The sequence below is a fragment of the Schistocerca gregaria genome, chromosome 4, assembly GCF_023897955.1.
Source record: "Schistocerca gregaria isolate iqSchGreg1 chromosome 4, iqSchGreg1.2, whole genome shotgun sequence".
In the NCBI taxonomy this organism is placed as follows: domain Eukaryota; kingdom Metazoa; phylum Arthropoda; class Insecta; order Orthoptera; family Acrididae; genus Schistocerca; species Schistocerca gregaria.
Genome location: NC_064923.1, coordinates 631619397 through 631638540, shown reverse-complemented (window position 1 = coordinate 631638540; position 19144 = coordinate 631619397).

Below are 19144 nucleotides of genomic sequence, written 5' to 3'. Positions count from 1 at the left end.
CCATAACCTACCAGGTAAATGGTGAACGACATCCAAAATAACGTTTTTCCGTAGCCAACAGGCCCGACATCTAGAAATTACGTAGAGTGACGAACTACGTGGAGCGACGAACTCAGTAGTACGAATGTTAAGACCAGGCTGGTGCGAGGTCTGTGGTAAGAACAGGTAATTACTGTGCTCAAACAGCACACCCCGAGCGGTGTGTGCAGGTCACTTTATAGCAGAAGCAAACGTTCTGACGACTGTGGACAGTTCCTTTCACAGTAGAGATACGTACTAAATTTAGCAAACGACTTTTTTTTACGTGATATTACGCGACGTGCTCTTGTGCAAGCTCACACGGAGTGTTTATGTCAAACATGAGTATCTCGCGTACTCTCTAACTCTGCTCGTTTGTTATGATCACAATACCTGCGGAGAGTCGACCTTTAACCTTCCTTTTTCCTTCAGAGTTTTTTCCTGACCTGAAGTTCACTTCAGGGGTCAGTACAGGTGCTGTTTCCCACTCCTCTTAAAAAAAAAGATGTAATTAAAACAGTGTCTCTGGTACGTGGTTGTCGTGAGTGCGTCGATATAAGGCGACACTGCCGTCTGACGCAACCTGTTCCTATCCTTTACCTTTTCACTTGAGTTTGGTTAACTGCGAATAAAGTAAATACTTTTACGATGTTGACTGTAGTGGTTTTAGTCAAACAGATTGGTTATCGGACGCACGCCATACACTGTACATCTGAATAAGCTAATTCCTTTTTCGGCTAAATTAAATGACGCACAGATTAGAGCACGGGGCAGATACGGATTGAAATAAGCGTCTGCACGACTAGATTTCGGAATGTCAATTTCTCACATCTTAGATATGCCAAAAAAGAATATTTTTTACAAACAACAACAATATTCGAACTAACTATAAAAATGATTTTATACAAACAACAGTCATAAACATTAAGAAGCGTGGAAAAGTCCCGCATTGTGCATGACGTTTAAATTTATTGCTTCTTTGCTACTAACTCTTTTCGCAACATATTTCGCAGACAGTATCTATATGTGCATCTGAATTTACGTACTCAAATATATCATTGTACGACACAGTTCAAGAGATAGATGTCATAAACAGCGAGATGCGGGAAAAATCGATTTCATTCATATAGTACTCTACTAGGCAGTTGGCCTCTTGTGTCGCTGTTTGGCCGTCGCACATTTGTGCCTCCCGTCGTAAGTCATCTTTCCGTGTTGGTACACACCTGACCACCTTCCGTGCTGTACCTTTGTAACCACCACAGGATACGTGTAGATCCTCGTTTAATGTTCCTTCAAGTTATCATAGTACTTCGGCATCTCATTACATTAAATTTCCGTCATGATCATGTGTCCTTCGACTTGATATAGTCTGCCTGACAAAATATTTTTAACAAGTCGGTAACTATGTCAGTATGTTGTGGTTTTAAGTTAGTGCCCACTTCATGGATTCCACATGGATATGCTTATCGGCTTGTTACTTAATCAACCTTTTATTCATAATGTTGTGATATCGACTCAAGGGTGGAGAGTGTGAGAAAGCGTCCGAGAAGGAGGGAAGGGACTTTGGTTGTTTACCTCGCTGGAGGCTCCAGTTTTGTTATTTATTTATGTGTTTTGTTTTCACTCATTGTAGTTTCATATGGTACTTTTATCGCAGTTCGCCACCACACTCCTCGCACCCAGTATCCTGTTTTATTTAGTTTTATTTATTTTGACAACTTCCCTTCTTCTGGGGTTTGATTTTTGAGTACGAACGTTGGGGAGTGCTGGTAGGCTAATGTGACACTGTTGTAGCTCAGTTTTAATTTTTGATTTTTCCTGGTGTTTAAATACTTTACATAGGATCTATAAAAATTCTTTTCTTTGTGTTTTGATTATATGGATTACATGGGATGCTTTTCTTCTTATGTAGTTCACCTGAGAATGTTTTAATGCGTCAAGACCGGTTGTGACAATAAAGATATTTAACAGAGATATCACCAGTTACAGCTGTCTTGTCGTTCATTTTACTTACATTCATTATGAAGTTTCACGGCTACGACACCTTGCATTATAAAGTTCTACATCTATGAAAACTGGTATTTGAATTCTCATATGGAAATACAAAAAAAACTGTTCAGTGTGTTTGGAAATTCAACCGCTACAGAGGTGAAATCGGGGATTATAATTTTTTATGGAGATATTTCATTATGAAAGTATTGTTATTTGGCTTCTCGTTTGGAAATCCAACCCCTAAGGGGGTAAAATAGAGGATGAGAGATTTTATGGAAATCATTTTGAAACTACATAAATATTTGTATTTGGTTTCTCAGTTGGAAATAAAAAAAATAAGTGTTTCACTGGGTTTTTGGAAGTTCAACACCTCAGGGGTGTGATATAGGACAAAAAAATTTCTCAAAATATTTCGTTATACTAAAACATATTTAAGGCTAAATTTGTGAAAACTGGTATTTTACTTCTAGAGAAATATGTGTTTGGGTTTGAAAGTTATTGCAGAAATATCAGACGAACACAAAAGACAGTGTTAATAAAGACCTCCGACCGCAGGTATTAGTACTTTTTTCGGAAGAGACCTTGCTTCTTTGGTCTTAATTAGCGTGATAATTTAAGATGTTGCATTTTGTGAACGACATAAGGTTACATTTGAAAAATTAGTGTACGCGAGCGAAGCACAGGGTGCTAAGCTAGGTAGCAGTAGCTAAGTGAAGTGGTCCGAGTTCGATTCCCGGGTGGGTGGGAGATTTTCTCCGCTTGAGGACTGGTTGTTGTGTTGTCCTTACGATCGTATAGCCTTACTTGTCATAAGTTAACTGAATGGGCACGGCCCGAAAAAAGTAAGAAAATGCTAGGAATAAAGTAAGAGAATTATTTCAGAATACCATACAGGGTGCTGGCAGCACCATACGTGGGTTATGTTAGTGTGGCTTATGAACTTACTGGGGAAATATAAGGTAAACGTTTGCTGCAGAGACGAAGTACCGAAGGGGCGAGTGAAGTAGCCGACGGTTAAGCGAGACGAAATGCTGAACAGGACTGAGGCCCGTTTTCTGTGAGTTACCGTCATTCGATGTCACACGCCCACAGCAATTCGAAGGGCTGCTAGATTAGAACCGTGGCCACGCCAGTGCTGCAGTGTGAGGGAGCTGATAGGGGGATACAACGCTACTTCAGTTCCACCTGGCGCCAAAGTGAGAGACTATTTTGTACTACGGACAGAACGTTTAGTACCACAGAGACAAGAAATAGTTCACCAGAAGGTAGAGTGGAACAGTTAAACAGGAGTATCCACAGACTTCCTTAGCTAGCCAACAGCTGGCATATAGATGCGATGAAGAACATATTGTTTGATGGAAGCAGTACGGCATATGTGGCGTGTTTCAGTAATAACGACTGTTACATTAATGTGTGACACCACGCATTCAAGTAATTCATTCATCTCTTTGGCAATGAATCCACAACCTTCAGTGCAGATACACATTTGCGTTAGACACCAGCAGGGTTCTAAGACGAGAGCGAGGAGGAAACGGACGGGGAGTGGGAATAGATAGCGCGAAGTGGGATATGAGTCGACTGGGGAGACACCCGAGATAGGCTGCGCATGCGCTTTCTGGGTTAACGCAACTACTCAGTAAATAAGAGATCCTGTATTCGAGTTCTGGCTCTCGTGCTCTGCAACCACGACGTTGTAACCAGCGCACTAAAACCGACTACTGCATACAGTGCGGCATCAGGCAGCTGTCTCACGTCACCAAATCGGTCACCGTGATCATAGGAGATGGATTGACCTCAGCGTGTGTCGACCCCCTACAGCTTAGTTGTACTATCAAATGTCTGAGTAGAGTTTCAGACGGCATACGCCGCACTACAGCCCTTAATTACCACCGCTTATTAAAACAAATTCAAGAAATTCGGGGCCAGATCTCCAACATTAGTCTGCGGAGCCTTGACATTCTTTAAAGACACACTACTTCTATCTTTACCTAGCGCCGCTCCTTCCACACAGCTCTTGTACGACGGATCGACGTGTATTAGTGGCATTCGTAACTTACGACAGTACAAGCAAGCTCTTCAGAGTCTCTTATGAATCGCTCACCCTTCCCCCAGGCAGGGGACGTCTTGGCCTAGTCCACGTCCTCGAAAGGGCGGTGGCCCTGTTTGTCATCCCGCTTTCCCCTGTAATCTCTGACCTCAAGTACCCTGTGATAAAAAATGTTTAATAGAGCGTAAACCCCGATCGGTCCTTCTGGGGTACATCAAGCTGCGGCGCTTGAGGGGTTTGTTGCTGGAGCCCTTGGCTCCTCCCTCCGTTACGCTCTCAGTGACGACGCAGGACAAACCCGTATCGCTCTGCTACTTCGGTCACTTTTTCATTGTTCACAGTTAAGACCGTATCGCAGTACCAACGACGAAACAGGGGACGACGCGGGAGACATCGCGTGCTGCATCACAGGCCTCCAATAAACGTCGTCGAGGCCAAGAATTCTCATGTTAGTTGGAAGGTGGTTGGACCACTCGGTTACACTGGATACAGACGTCCGATGAACATGGCATATCAAACCCAACGGTAAACACATCACCTGACCGCACCTCCACAAGATAAATATGGTGGATCCGCCTCTATGTGCGGAATGTGGAGTACCAGACACGGACGAGCACCTTTTCAGATGAGGTGTGGCAGAAGGCAAACGGCGCTTGGTGCGACAAATTTTGTCGTATTTTCTAGGGTGACTCTGGAACATACTGCACCTCGACTTCTACGTTTTCCGGATGAGTTCTCCTTCTCTTGCACAAAAACCAACGTAGTCATATGAATCCGTGGGCCCAGGGTGCAACATGTATTTCACGATGGACTTAATGGTCTATTGGATTTTTGGAACTACCTAGAAGAACGTCATTGTAAGGTTGTACGAAACCCAAAATATAGACAGTACTTTTCTAATTACTTAGGGAGTGCCCAACGCGACTTTCACGCAGCAGGATCATCAACAGGTAGGAAAAAAAAAATCAAATGTGTATGAAATCTTATGGAACTTAACTGCTAAGGTCATCAGTCCCTAAGCTTACACTCTACTTAACCTAAATTATCCTAAGAACAAACACACAGACACATGCTCGTCGGAGGACTAGAACCTCCGCCGGGGCCAGCCGCCCAGTCCATGACTTCAGGGCCTGAGGCCGCTCGGCTAATCCCGCGCGGCTAGCACAAGACACCCATTGACTGAGCTTACGAGAACACGACCGATTATTGGTGGAATAACATGCTACATGAGTGAACAAATACCTGGATGATGAAGCGCAAGGGGAGTTGTGTCGCAGCCTTTTGCATCGTGTAAGGAACACATTCCCGTTTCCCCATATATATTACCTATGTGTAGGAAAGTCCCGAGATTATTTACTTCGTGCATGGTGCGGTGTTAGTTACATGGATTTTTACGTTCACATAAAGGAAATAAAAATTTAAAAAATTGAAATAATTAACTTAAAAAATTAAAAATCTTTAAGATGTCTTTACACTTCGACGTCGATTCCCCACAGACTCCGTATGCAGCTGACATAACTAGTTCCTTTTCTGTTGTTTCCTCTCTCTCTCTCTCTCTCTCTCTCTCTCTCTCTCTCTCTCTCTCTCTCTCACTCACTCCTATTTTTGTAATAATGCAGCCTGTGCTCTTTGTCTGTTGGAGTGCGATAACTGGGTCTACACTTGAGCAGTGCGTAATGAAATTGTTTTGCATGCAGCTCTCTGCAGACTCCAGAGCATATCGTAAGTCTGCCTTTGACACAGGTACTGTAGTATTTACTAGAAGCAGAAGGCATAACTATATAGTAGATACATGCAATTGCTCTGTGTTCGTTTGACCATATTAATTTACTCTGATGTCACGTGTTTATGGAATTGATTTTGAGCAGAAGCTGTAAGTTGGATTGTAGATTTGTGTGACAATCATTTCTCAATTAAACTGGGTTGTCTTAGTATTGCATACGTTTCTGAGTAACAGACAATTCGACATACGTCAGGCACAGTGGTAATTCTGATTAATTCACAGTTTATAACTCATCCGAACAGTGGGCGCTCTTACCCTCCTGTGTATCCCATTGACTAATATTATCCGCTTCTCTGCCGTTATTTGTATTCATTGTAATAGCGTAAATTTATTTTCCGCTCTTAATATTTTAATTATTACTACTGGTATTGTATATTTCGTGCGCTGGTATTCTGTTTGGCTACTATTTCATTTAATGTTGTAAATTCACGACCTGATTTGAATACTGTTGATTATTGCTCTTTTTTATCTTTGGGGTCGGCCAATCAATATAACTTTAACTTACTCGCTTTTCCTCCCATTTCCCTCTTATCATTGAGCGTTATCTTGTCAATGTCCGCCCCGATAGCTGAGCGGTCAGCGTGACGGATTGCCGTCATACGGGAGCGGGTTAGATTCCCGGCTGGGTCGGGGATTTTCTCCTCTCAGGGGCGAGGTGTTGTGCTGTCTTCATCATCATTGCATCCCCATCTGGAGCGCAGGTCGTCCAATGTGGTGTCGACTGTAATAAAACCTGCCCCGAGGAGGCCGGAACTGCCCACAAGGGACCTCCCGGCCAATGACGCCAAACGCTCATTTCCATCTTGTCAATAATCCTTGTTGCTGTTTTGGCTATCTAGATGACCGATTCAAAATTAAAAGCACTTTTAAGAAAACTTTTTAAATGGAGATTTTATGTTGTTAGTAAGTAATGTGTAAACGCGCAGCTCAAACAAGTCATGCCACTCTCACTACCATCATTACATGTGAAAAGACTATTGGTTATAAAGATTTGTTGAGGAGACAGAGTTTTGCAGTATTGTTTTATTACTTTGTTATCTGTTTATTCAATGTCGAAATGGATACTTTTGAAAAAATGGCTCTGAGCACTATGGGACTCAACTGCTGTGGTCATCAGTCCCATAGAACTTAGAACTACTTAAACCTAACTAACGTAAGGACATCACGCACATCCATGCCCGAGGCAGGATTCGAACCTGTCGCACGGTTCCGGACTGCGCGCCTAGAACCGCGACCCCACCGCGGCCGGCGATACTTTTGAAACGTGAGTGAAGTTCAGTGAGCTGATATCAGGTCATAAAGCTTGCATTACTGCCAGCACTTGCTGCGATATTGTACTGATCAACACCACAGAGTCGTGGTAACGCGTGTTTCAATTCCAATGGGCTTCACTCTTCTGTGTGCATCGTGTACCTATTTGAGGCGGAAAAGTGCCCAGCCACTTGAGCTTCAGTGCACCATTTGCCAGTCGACTGGGTCAACCTTAGTAATAGAGACTAATTAAGTATACAGGCAATAGACGTTGTTTAAAATGAACTAATATCTCTCTCTCTCTCTCTCTCTCTCTCTCTCTCTCTCTCTCACACCTCTCACACACACACACACACACACACACACACACACACACACACACACACATATATATATATATATATATATATATATATATATATATATATATATATAAAATGCGAGATTTTTAATCATTTTCAGATATGTTGACAGTCTGCTATCTTGTGATCCAGATATTCCAAAGGAGTGAAGTGTGTTGCACCACAGCTTGTTTACTCTGCGTGGCTGAGTTGAAGAAAAGACGTCACCATAGGTGTCTCAAAAAAAAAAATCTGGAAAGTAGCACTGAAGGAGACCGACCAGTCGTTCTTGCTTATGAACCTGGATCGGGACAATGCTGAAACCACGGGAATTGTCTCTCACGCGTCATGGCAGAAGTTACTATATCTTCACTCCCGGATAGTGTAGCCAGAGCTGTAACACTGCTGACACAGGAGAAAGACGGAAGCCACTGTGGCTATACGGATGTGATCGTCACACGACCAAGCCTCACGCTGCGGTTCTGTTGAGACTCACGTGATGGAAACTTACGTGTGTCCAAATAGTAACAGGCCAAACCCGTAGAAATGTTGCACATTTTAGCCATACACTGTCAGTCGCCGCCTGCAGCCACAAGTTCTTTGTAGAGGTCATTGTCCTAAAATGGGTCATGTAGCTGCCGCTGCAGTACGGTGTCTTCACTAGCTGTGGGACTGGCAGTGCTGCTGCCAGCCAAACTGGCGCCTTACAGCTCGAAGGCCACCTGCCAGCTGACTTGCTTCGAGTGCAGGTCGTCAGGTTGTCGATCCTCGATTCTCCCCTTGCTGCCTTGTGCGCCTATACTCTACAGCTATACTCTAAGCGATGCAACTCCGAACGCTCTGATGTCTTCTGCACTACTGAGAACGCAGCAGGTGGCATAACCCGATCTTCCGGAAACTCTGCTCTGCTCGGCTTATCTGTAGATTCTCGATCGTTTCTGAGAAAACGACGATCAAAACTTTGAGGTACTATATGTGCCTTTTAGCGAGTAAGCAGTTCAACCGAAGAGGTGGCACGGTGGCTCGCGTCACGGCTTCACAATTTTGTGCCCCATGTTCGAAACGCGTTTACTATTTTTTATTGTTTTCTTTTATATAGAAGATTGTTACATGAATGTTTTCGAGTATGTACCGAAATAACGTTGTCCTTCTCCATCTAATAATTATATAGTGAGTGAATTAAAAGAAGAAAAGAAAATATATAAATGGGAAAATTATTCGAAATTGTTTTCGTGAAATTTCTGTGGTGTACCTTGGTTCATAATCAACTGCAAGGGCCAGTTTTCGGGAAAGTGGTCCGTTAGGTGTGGTTTGCCGGTAAATTATTGCCAACTTGTACAACCTTCACCGATGTTAACGCCGTTTCTTTTGCTGAATGTCATTCATGTGAAGATAAGTCGCTGTGACAAACCCGTCTTCGGGCGATACCCTTGGTATTCGGAATTTCTATGTTTCGAATGTTTCTACGATCTTTGTCATCCATGGAATTGTATGGGCGCTACTGCTACGGTCGCAGGTTCGAATCCTGCCTCGGGCACGGATGTGTGTGATGTCCTTAGGTTAGTTAGGTTTAAGTAGTTCTAAGTTCTAGGGGACTGATGACCACAGCTGTTAAGTCCCATAGTGCTCAGCCACTTCAACCATTTTTTTTTTCGAGTGTATGGGAGTGTACCAAATCTTCCTGAAGAATAAGCATTAGAATAAAATATAAGAGATAAGAACGTATATAAGAATGAAATATAAAAATATGAGAAATTAAAAACGTTTTAATCCCTGGAAATACCACAGACTCACATATTACGTAATGTATGACTTCTTGTGAAAGCCAGTTGTAATTCTACAATTAGTAACTTGATAGAAAACATTTGTGCAGTAACATTCTACGAACATGGGTAGACAAATAAAAGGAACAAAGTGAAATAAAATAAATAAAAGCAATAATTGAGTTTTGAACAAGGGGCACAAAGGTGAGCGGTCATGACGCTACTACTGTGCCACCAGTTGGTATCAGTTTATCTTGCGATAAAAGGCACTTAACTTGCATCGAAGGTCGCTTATTTTGACTCCTCTTCCACTGAGAGAAGTTTCTTGGGAATCGAGTTACGGCCCTTGCCGTGTTCTTCCCGTAAAGTGCTCACCAGCGCTCGCGAGCGCGGTCACCTTCTCCACAGGCCATCACAGCTGCATGCTGCCCGGGCTGAAGCCATGACTCTGCATGTCTTCACCGCCGTACTTTTGGCGACTGGACACCGCCTGCTACGGCTTGTTTTGTGCTTACGTCCTCAGCTGATCATACCTGCGAAGACAGAATTCCGAGTTCTGTACTCCATCAGAACAGGCCTTGAAAAGCCCAACGGCACCGAGCGGCCGCCATGTCATCCTCAGCCCATTGGCGTCAATGGATGCGGATATGAAGGGACGTGGTCAGCAAACCGCTCTCCCGGCCGTGTGTCAGTTTACAAGACCGGAACGATCACAGTGTAAGAAACAATAAATGATTGTCTATTTAACTCTGTTGATTTGTCAACCGTCTTCGACTAGGTACCCACTCACCACCGCGCTTTAAATGGAGTCAAGGTGGAGAGATGAACCACATCCTGACAACTACTTGTAGAAGAACGGCTCTACAGGGATGTCGACACAGATTCACACATCTACATACTGCTCTCAAGTATCTTTTAATGGAATATGTGTCACCAACTTGGTAACATTTTGTTTGTTTTTGTGTTGTGTATTATTAACTTTCAAGTGTCTGTATATTACATTCTAGCGTGAACGTTCTATCCATTAAACAACGCAAGAGGTGTGGTTACATAAACGCTATCTGACGGAGTGATTCTGCCAAATTTATCTGAAACTGCGTAACTCAATTGCAGTTAAATTTTACCAAAAATAATCAGAAAACGTACAACTATAACTTAAATAAGCTGTCCTATGAAATACTGTACTACACAGTGTGTGACGTCACACAGAACTGAGTACAAATTCAGCATAAAATTAGGAACTGAACTCTGGCAGAATAAATACCCAAAATTCTCCTGAAATTTACATACGCTGACTGAATAAAATTCTGAACACTAAATGACGTACACGCAAATATACAACACTGCATTGTAAGAGATAGTCTGACAACGAAATGAAATATAAACTGACCCTACAGATAATTTAGAAATGCAATGCATAACTGTGAATGATGTCAGTGTGTTCCAAACACTGATGTTAAACTGGCTGTAACAAATTTTCATGGCTTACTCGGTACTGTTGGAAAGTGCTGAATATTAAAATACAGCTGCTGGTAAACCTCGCCAAATGCAATGAGAGGGACAGCAGCTTTATATTTTGCGCAACTATGTTCCGCTAAGTGCAATGCGGCAACAAATAATTACAAAATTAAACTGTCATGAAGTGATAGTTTGGAAGACTCAGCTTACAGAAAGACTGAAAAGAGACTATAATTCTAAAACTTTACTGCCAATTACAATCCCATTTCTTAACGATTACAACGAGCTTTACAAAATTCATTTCTTATTGAAAATATTACATATACACTCCTGGAAATTGAAATAAGAACACCGTGAATTCATTGTCCCAGGAAGGGGAAACTTTATTGACACATTCCTGGGGTCAGATACATCACATGATCACACTGACAGAACCACAGGCACAGACACAGGCAACAAAGCATGCACAATGTCGGCACTAGTACAGTATATCCACCTTTCGCAGCAATGCAGGCTGCTATTCTCCCATGGAGACGATCGTAGAGATGCTGGATGTAGTCCTGTGGAACGGCTTGCCATGCCATTTCCACCTGGTGCCTCAGTTGGACCAGCGTTCGTGCTGGACGTGCAGACCGCGTGAGACGACGCTTCATCCAGTCCCAAACATGCTCAATCGGGGACAGATGCGGAGATCTTGCTGGCCAGGGTAGTTGACTTACACCTTCTAGAGCACGTTGGGTGGCACGGGATACATGCGGACGTGCATTGTCCTGCTGGAACAGCAAGTTCCCTTGCCGGTCTAGGAATGGTAGAACGATGGATTCGATGACGGTTTGGATGTACCGTGCACTATTCAGTGTCCCCTCGACGATCACCAGAGGTGTACGGCCAGTGTAGGAGATCGCTCCCCACACCATGATGCCGGGTGTTGGCCCTGTGTGCCTCGGTCGTATGCAGTCCTGATTGTGGCGCTCACCTGCACGGCGCCAAACACGCATACGACCATCATTGGCACCAAGGCAGAAGCGACTCTCATCGCTGAAGACGACACGTCTCCATTCGTCCCTCCATTCACGCCTGTCGCGACACCACTGGAGGCGGGCTGCACGATGTTGGGGCGTGAGCGGAAGACGGCCTAACGGTGTGCGGGACCGAAGCCCAGCTTCATGGAGACGGTTGCGAATGGTCCTCGCCGATACCCCAGGAGCAACAGTGTCCCTAATTTGCTGGGAAGTGGCGGTGCGGTCCCCTACGGCACTGCGTAGGATCCTACGGTCTTGGCGTGCATCCGTGCGTCGCTGCGGTCCGGTCCCAGGTCGACGGGCACGTGCACCTTCCGCCGACCACTGGCGACAACATCGATGTACTGTGGAGACCTCACGCCCCACGTGTTGAGCAATTCGGCGGCACGTCCACCGGGCCTCCCGCATGCCCACTATACGCCCTCGCTCAAAGTCCGTCAACTGCACATATGGTTCACGTCCACGCTGTCGCGGCATGCTACCAGTGTTAAAGACTGCGATGGAGCTCCGTATGCCACGGCAAACTGGCTGACACTGACGGCGGCGGTGCACAAATGCTGCGCAGCTAGCGCCATTCGACGGCCAACACCGCGGTTCCTGGTGTGTCCGCTGTGCCGTGCGTGTGATCATTGCTTGTACAGCCCTCTCGCAGTGCCCGGAGCAAGTATGGTGGGTCTGACACACCGGTGTCAATGTGTTCTTTTTCCATTTCCATGAGTGTAATAATACATATAAAGCGTTACGAACGTTAGTCAGCTATTAAAGGAGTAGTGAATCTGCGACTGAGTCCAAGTTATGTTAGCAGATAACTTTGTTTAATCAAGTCTCGATAATCAAACCAACTGACCGGAATCAACAAAGATAAATCATCCCAACATTTTTCGAGCGATAAATGGAGCGACAACACAACCAGAATGCCAACACACTTCGTTGCAAAATCGTATCTGTAAGAAGCAACATTTTCTACGTTTGCTTCTCTGTCTTTTGCTAATTACTTCCAGACCTCTCAGCAGGGTGACCAACACCGGCTCTTTCACCTGCTTCACTCTTAATGTTTCTGTGACAGTGGCAATAGTACTGGATACGTTGCTTGAGCTCAGACCCTCTGTGGTGTAACATTTCGTTTATTGAAGACTTCTGTTTGAAAAATGCGTGGTGTAAAAATATGAGGTGTACACATCGAATACAAAGAGTGCTCAGATCTCCTTCGCTGAATACCAAAAATAATCCACAAACCTTACAGTGCCCCCTAAGCCCCCAGCCACCTCTACACGCCCATTTACTAACAAGTATTCGGTAGGACGATTTTTGCAAGCAGCAAGAAATACAAAAATTCTTCCAAATTCTCAAAAAAGTGGCAATAAATAAAATTCACAGTGAAATCCTTAAGAAGGTTATGAGAAGAACGACTTAAAATATCTTCAAATAGCCGTGACATTCACTTTACCAGCTACAAAAAATTACATTTCAAATACATAACACAACTAGCAATAAAATTAGACTTTTGATTACATGAATTTTGTCTACATAAGGTATCCTAACCAGTAAATGTAGGAGTAAGGCAAAAGACATAGCATGACATGATACCTATTCAGCAAGGGAAATGAAGAACGCTCTTCTGTTCAGGAAGAAACTAAAAGACCAATATGCACACACACACACACACACACACACACACACACACACACACACACACACACAGTATATATATATACTCGCGCACACTAATCAAATCACAACACATTTAGACTCTCTAGAGTCTACAATCAAGAATCAAATCGGTATGAAGTAGTACTGAAACGGCACTCATGTGGAAACTAGAGGGCAGGCTCCGAAGGGCAATTACTCGTACATGATATTTCCTTTCATTACAACCCATCTAGCATTTTCTTCGAAACAGTGGTGATTTTCACATCACATAGTAGAAAGAACATTGGTGCAGGAAAGAAGAATCAGCAAAACCGGTGGAATGTGTTCATTAGTGACAACCAAAGAATCAGTTAATCGTAGTACTGATGCATCTTGTGATTGCTCATTTAATCCGCCAGACCAGTATTTCAGCTGTAATGCCATGAATGTCCGGTTCGTTTCTAATGGCAGCACAGGTCATGATATTCGTATATTAAAGGGTGCACTGCCTAAACCATTTGCCCATTCGCAGTACTGTATTGGCGAAGTGAATGTCTGTTTCTTTCAGAACCGGTGTGATTGTGCTGCTTTCAAAAAATGGTTCAAATGGCTCTGGGCACTATGGGACTTAACATCTGAAGTCATTAGTCCCCTAGAACTTAGAACTACATAAACCTAACTAACCTAAGGATATCACACACATCAATGCCCAAGGCAGGATTCGAACCTGCGACCGTAGCGGCTAGAACCGCTCGGCCACACTGGCCGGCTGTGCTGCTTTGGTGATAATGATTATCTCCCTGGCAAGTCCAACGAAGCTGACATGAAAAATAATGTAACATGCATTACAATATACAGTATAACTGAATAAGCCATATAAGGCGAAAGAAAATGGGTGGAACATGAGAAGTGACATACGACGACATGTGTAGTACCTAAGTAGATGTGTATAGTTTTCTCATAAAACGTAGTACTAATGCAAAAGTTCAACGTAATAGTAATCCACAATGTACTAGAGTAAAACTACACATGCAGTGTAATCATGTTAGTTGAAATGAGTAAAACTAGTATTTTTAGCAGCTGTAAAATCAAAATTTTTCATGTGTCACAAAACATGTGACAAAAGAAAGTAATCATAGCAGCATGTGTCAAAAAATTATGGCAGCATGTGTCAAAAAACTTAATGGCAAGAAATAATGAAAGAGCAATACTATTTGAGTAGACACACGTAAAGTATTTCACTATTTTGCTCAACTACAAAAACCACTTTAAACGCACTACAAACACATGTAAGGAAAGGAAAAAAATCAACTATAAACACATATGGGGGCAAGCGAACAACCGTGGTTGGACTAACTATAGAAAACGTTCTTGAATGCATTCAGAGCATTAGAGCTGCAAGAAAAATTCTGTTAGGAAGCCATAAGTCGCCAAACAGATTTAAGAAGAGACTATGAAATATATTATTTTAATAAAGAAAATGGGAAGACAAAAATATTTAAATTGTACCGTAAACTAAACGTAACTTACTGGTGAAATTTTTGTAAATCATCTGTTTTATTCCTTCAACTTTTACTTTTTTGTTTGAATAAAAAAGAGTAAAATGTCGAAACATGATTTGCCCATGGTTGGCAGTAAAAACATTCAAGTAAAGTAGCCAACATTTCCTCTTAGTGCAGTGAACCTACAAGACTCATTTCCTTCCTTAATCTTTATCACACTTTTCTTCCTTATAAACTTATCATTATCATAACAACCTTTATCAATTGCTTCACGATCTTTTACTGTCGTCAATCCTTAACATGTTCCTCCTCATTAGGAACTTATCATTATAATATTACCTTTTATCCCCATTGCTTCATCAACTTTTGATTTCATATACATATTTCGACCATTATAAAACAACTTCTTTACTCCATTAGCGCATTTTTCTTTTTTCAACATCCCACAGTACCGCCATCATTTTTCAACCTCTGCACATTTCGTATTACCTCTTGAAAACCACAAGCATTACAAATATACCTAGAAACTGTAAGTCATACCACCATATAATATCACATAAAAAATATGAAATTCCTCTGGTACACTAAGCAGAATGAAAAGTCATCTCTATCTTATTTGATCTTCGTCCAGCTTTAGAGCTTCGCTTTGCCATCATGTCTTTGAATTTCACTCTAATTAAATATCGCTGGTTTCTAAAAGGACAAATTACACTAACTGAGAAGGATATTATTAGAAGTGAATATATCCACATTAAATTAAAAGTTATACTACAGAGGCAAAAAAGGTAAATTTAAAAGAAAAATCTAGGGTATTGCTTATATTACAACGGGAAAGTTGAAACAGATTCTATTCATTATTTTTTTATCTTCATCACTCATGCAAGTATTAACTTTTTTACCAGTTACTTGCATCAGATGAGTAATAATTTCGTCTTTCTTACATCTCTTAAAATACATCTTGCAGTGCAACTGTCTGAGTCACACATCCTTTAAACAAAAAAATGAAATTTAAATACACGCCTTAAAAAAGATAGAGCACGTAAAAGGCGATGTCGATATTGATCTGATGACGGCAGACACCACCTGTACGAGAGTAGATGTAATGATAATGGTTTCGACGTCGTTCGCCAACAGATAACGTAGTGGCGTACTACCAGAGCGCCTTCTGTGTATCCTTTCACTGGAGTGCTCGCAAACAGAAGCTTTTCTTTTGCATCATCAGTTTTCTGACTGGCTTGATTCGGCCAGCCGCTAATTCCTCTCCTGTACCAACCTCTTCATCTCAGAGTAGTACTTGCAACCTAAGTCCTCAATTATTTTCTTGACGTATTTCAATCTCCGTCTTCCTCTACAATTATTGCCCTCTAAAGCACACTCTGGTACCATGGAAGTCATTGCCACATGTCGTCAATCCTAAGCATTCTCGTTTGTTTTCCACATATTCCTTTCCTGTCCAATTCTGCGGAGAACCTCCACATTCCGTATCAGTCCACATAATGTTCAATATTCGTCTGTAGCGCCACATCTCAAACGCTTCGATTCTCTTCTGTTCCGGGTTTCTCACAGTTCACGTTTCACTGCCATATAGTGCTGTACTTAGGATGTACATTCCAAGAAACTTCTCCCTCAGATTAAGGCCTTTTTTTATGCTAGTACATTTCTCTTGGCCAGGATCGCCCTTTTTTTGCCATTGGTAGTCTGCTTTTGGTGTTCTCCTCGTTCCGTCCATCATTGGTTATTTGACTACCTAGGTAATAGAATTCCTGAACATCTATTTCGTGACCATCAATCCAGATGTTATGTTTCTCTCTGTTCCCATTTCTGCTACTTCTCATTACTTTCGTCTTTCTTCGATTTACTCTCAATCCATTTATTTATTTATTTACATCAAGCTTCGTAGGGTCAAATTGAGGAGCAAATGTCCAATATCATGGAAGGTGTAAGTACATGAAATTACAACAGAAAAGCTGTAACAACTAAAAATAAAATATTTATGAACCTGAAAAAAGTCAAGCCCTAAATATAAGTGAACGCAATCAACGATACAACAAGGATGAGCTAAATGTTTCAAGGAACTCCTCGACAGGAGGAGGACCCATAAGGAAACTCTTCGGTTCCGATTTGAAAGCTCGTAGATTACTACTAAGGTTTTTTAATTCTAGTCGTAGATTATTGAAAGTGGATGCAGCAGTATATTGCACACCTTTGTGCACAAGAGTTAAGGAAGTCTGATCCAAATGCAGATTTGATTTCTGCCGAGTATTAACTGAGAGATAGTTGCTTATTCTTGGGAATGAGCTAATATTGTTAACAATAAATGACAGTAAGGAGTATACATATTGAGAGGCCAATGTCCAAATACCCATACTCATGAATAGGGATCGACAAGAGATTTGTGAACTTACAACTCCTACGGACCGAACCGCCCGTTTTTGAGCCAAAAATATCCTTTTAGAATGAGAAGTTTTAACCCAAAGTACATATAATACCATACGACATAATCAAATGAAAATAAACAAAGTAGACTAATTTTTGTGTCGAACAATCACTCACTGCAGATACTGTTTGAATAGTAAAAATAGTAGCATTAAGTCTTTGAACAAGATCCTGAACGTGGGCCTTCCACGACAGTTTACTATCTATCTGAACACCTGGAAATTTGAACTGTACAGTTTCACTAATCATATGCCAATTTTGTAGAATTAAACGTCAGGTTTTGTTTAGTTGTATGTTAGAAACTGTAGAAACTGAGTCTTACTGTGAGTCAAGAAGTCGTGAACTGCACTATTTGCAACCGAGCCAATGTTGCACACAACATCCTTTACTACCAAGCTAGGGTCATCAGCAAACTGTAATATTTTAGACTTACCCATAACACTAGAGGGCATATCATTTATGTAAATAAGGAACATGAGTGGCCCCAACACTGATCCCTGGGGTACCCCCACTTACCATACCCCACTCAGATCCCACATCACAGCCATTCTCAACACTGTGAATAATGATCTTTGTATATAATTCCCGCTTTTTTCTGCATGGTATCCTTATCCCAATAGTCACCTTCTAATAGACAGCAACTCTCAAAGATCATGATAAACGTGTTAAGGAAAACATTATATTTGTCATCTAGGTTATTATCACTACAAACATCCTGTCACTCTTGTTCCTTGACAAGATTTAAAAAACTATTACTGTTGGATTAACTTTCCTACATAGTTTGTAATTGTATGTGACATTTGTTTGAGTACAAAAGCCTTTTAGTGTTAAAATTTGTGCATCATGGTCTGAAAGGCCATTCATCCTTTTACTGGTAATGAAGAATGAATAAAAATATTGCCTATGACTGTGCTACTGTTCCCTTGCACCCTAGTTGGAAAAAAACACAGTCTGCATCAGATCATATGAATTTAGGAGATCTACCAACATCCTTTGTTTTGCACCATCATATACAAAATTAATATTGAAGTCACCACATATAACTAATTTCTAATACTTCCTGTAAAGTGAATCAAGAACCCCCTCTAGTTTGAGTAGAAATGTTCTGAAGTCAAAGTTGGGGGCCTATAAATAATAACAATGAGAAGTTTAGATCACTAAATTCAACTGCCACTGCACAACATTCAAATATCTGTTGAGACTCAAATGGATTACTGTTTTTTTAGGTAGATGGCCACTTCCCCTCCCCGCGAGGAACTGCTGGAAAATCAGTAAGCTCATCTGTATCATGGTAAGGGAAGCCTCTGAATTGTCAAATTATTTAAGTAGTGGTCCGCTATGCCAACAATTTCAGAGTCAACATTTGTAAGTAGTTCACTAACTTTAATACTTCGTACGTTTTGATGAAATACGTTAATTCCTTCTCTTCTTGGAAACATGACGTGCTCTTAAGCTGAACCCCTAGTTAGAGGGACTTCCTTTAAGCAGGTATACCTATCAGATAACGTCAATCTAAAAATAGTGCAACTCTAACGCCGACTCTCACAGGATTTTTTCCACGAGTGATCCCACCGCCACCTACTACACTTTCACCTATAAGCTTGGTCAGCCTCCTCTTCCGATACCTACTGAGGTGCAGGCCATGCCCAATCTACTGTTAGACTCAACTGGCACTACTGAAATGTGACCCAAGCCCTCTGCTATAAGTGCCTTCTCCAGCCCCATGTTAACGCTCCTTACAGATACATTAAGATGAGGCCGGTCATGACGCTGGAAGAGCTGCACGAAATGAACATTATTACCACCAGTTTGAGTAGTTATATTTGCGAGGTCACCACCTACATCATATTCCCCGTCACTATCAAGACTGTTCCATGCCACACCCACTATCACTACCTAATC